Source organism: Anopheles moucheti (assembly GCF_943734755.1).
Source record: "Anopheles moucheti chromosome X unlocalized genomic scaffold, idAnoMoucSN_F20_07 X_unloc_36, whole genome shotgun sequence".
Lineage (NCBI taxonomy): Eukaryota > Metazoa > Arthropoda > Insecta > Diptera > Culicidae > Anopheles > Anopheles moucheti.
This window is the reverse complement of record NW_026453544.1, coordinates 50,001-52,438: the sequence shown is the minus strand read 5'-3', so window position 1 is coordinate 52,438 and position 2,438 is coordinate 50,001.

The following is a 2,438-nucleotide window of genomic DNA, read 5'->3' as shown; positions in this document are numbered from 1 at the left end:
CATGGACGGATGTTTACCAGCTGATCCGTAGTGCTCCGTCGTTGGCCGAAGACCAGGCCAAACTAGGCGTTGGACGACGCACAACGCGGGACCGGCTGGTGATGGACCTGCAGGATGGTGCAAACGCAGAGGAAATTCTGCAACGCGTGCAGCAGGTTTGCGCGCAGGCAGCAGCTCCGGCCACCACCCGTTTGGTGACGGAGACGGTGGAGGTCCGCCTAGATGAGGTGGACCCTTTAGCGGTGGCGACGGATGTGGCGACGGCGGTGAAGGAGTCCAGCTCGGAGACGGTGAGCGAATCCGCCGTGCACCTGGTAAAGGCGTGGAACGGCACGCAGACAGCGTACGTGCGGATGTCTGTGAAGGCGGCGGAGCGGGTGCACCAGCAGCGAGTGCGAGTGTTGCACACCTCGTGCCTGGCGACGCGATTGGCACCACCGACTCGGGGACAGCTGCGGTGCTTCAGGTGCCTGGAGCACGGACACCTCCGGCACCAGTGCAAGAGCGGGACAGACCGGTCGACGCACTGCATCCGTTGCGGCCAACCGGGCCATCTGGCTCGGACATGCACGGAAGCGGTCTGCTGTGCGGTATGCAGGGGCCCTCACCGGGTAGGACATCCGTCCTGCACCCGGGCCTAAAGGTCCTGCAGGTCAACCTCGGGCGCAGCCGGGTAGCGCAGGACCTGATGCTACAGACGGCACGGGAGCAGCGGGTGGACGTCGTCATTGCCTGCGAGCTGTACAAGCCGCCTCGGGATAACGGCAGATGGGCGGTGGATGAGGCGCAGAGTGTGGCAGTGGTCGCCACCGGGGCTTACCCTATCCAACGCCTGTGGGGTAGTGTCCATCCCGGGCTGGTGGTGGCCACAGTGGCAGGTGTCACCTTTGCCAGCTGTTACGTTTCGCCGAACATCGGGCCAGCGGACTTTGGCGCCTATCTCGAGGCGGTGGAGATGGCGTTGGTTGGTCACCAGCACATCGTGCTTGCCGGTGATTTCAACGCGTGGAGCCAGGAGTGGGGATGTCCCCGCACAACATCCAGGGGCCACTCGCTCATGGGGACGGTGCAGCATCTGCAGCTCGATGTTGTCAACCGCGGCAACGTACCCACCTTCATGGGCAACGGGGTTGCGCGCGAAAGCATCGTGGACGTCTCGTTCGCAAGCACCTCGATCGCCTTGCCTGGGACCTGGAGGGTGAGTTCCACCTTCACCCACAGCGACCATCGTTACGTGGAGTATTCCGTCGGTGTGCCGGGTCGGCAGGGACAGCGGCAGCAGCATCAGCCATCGCAGACGCACGGGAGCGGGGCTATCGCGACGCATGCCGGGATTCGCTGGAAGACCTCCCTCTTCCGCAGCGAGGACTACAAGACCGCCCTCGTCGACTGTCGCTTCGCAGAAGCTGATACGTCCGAGGCGCTGGTCGGAGCATTGACCCTCGCTTGCGACGCCATCATGGAGAGGGTAGGCAGGCCGAAGCAGCATCAACAGCCTCGGCTGTATTGGTGGACCCCGGAGCTGGGCGACTTGCGTCGGGAGTGTGAACTTGCCGAGGAGAGGCTTAGTGCTGCCACAGGTTCGGCGGACCGCGACGTGGCGACCGCTCGCCTTCACGACCTGCGACGACAGCTGCAGCGAGCGATCCAGGAGAGCCGGAGCGGGAAGCTGCAGGAGCTGATTGACGCAGTCGACAGCGACGTGTTTGGTCTCGGGTACCAGGTGGTGATGGCCAAGCTGCGTGGCCGAACACCGCAGGAGACCGACCGAGCGGTATTAGAGCCAATCGTTGACGCGCTCTTCCCGGCTCATCCCGCCTTCGAGTGGCCAGTCATCGAGCGGACGGACGACGAGGAGGCCCTACGACCCGTCACAGAAGCAGAGATCCTGGCGATGGCCGACAGGATGGCTCTGACAAAGGCTCCGGGTCTGGACGGGATCCCGAACGTCGCGGTAAAGGCCGCAATCAGAGAGCACCCGGCGACGTTCGCCCGGGTGTTCAATGATTTGTTGGAGCGAGGCGAGTTCCCGAAGGAATGGAAGGAGGCGCGGCTAGTCCTGGTGCCCAAGCCGGGCAAGTCACCGGGCGATCCTGCGGCGAGTCGTCCGCTGCTCCTTGAGGGAGCAGTCCCGAAAATGTTTGAGAGGTGTGTCTTGGACCGCCTCAATGATCATTTGGAGGACAGCAGTGCCCCTCAACTGTCGCCGGAGCAATATGGCTTTCGTCGCGGGAGGTCGACGGTCCAGGCCATCCAGCGGGTCGTCGAGCGGGGCGAGTTTGCGCGCACATTCCACCGGACGAACGGACGCGATCCACGGTGTCTGGTGGTGGCAGCACTGGATGTCCAGAACGCTTTTAACACGGCGAGCTGGAGGGCGATCGCCACGGCTCTGGAGGAGAAACGCGTTCCTGCAGCGTTGAGGAGAATTTTGCGCA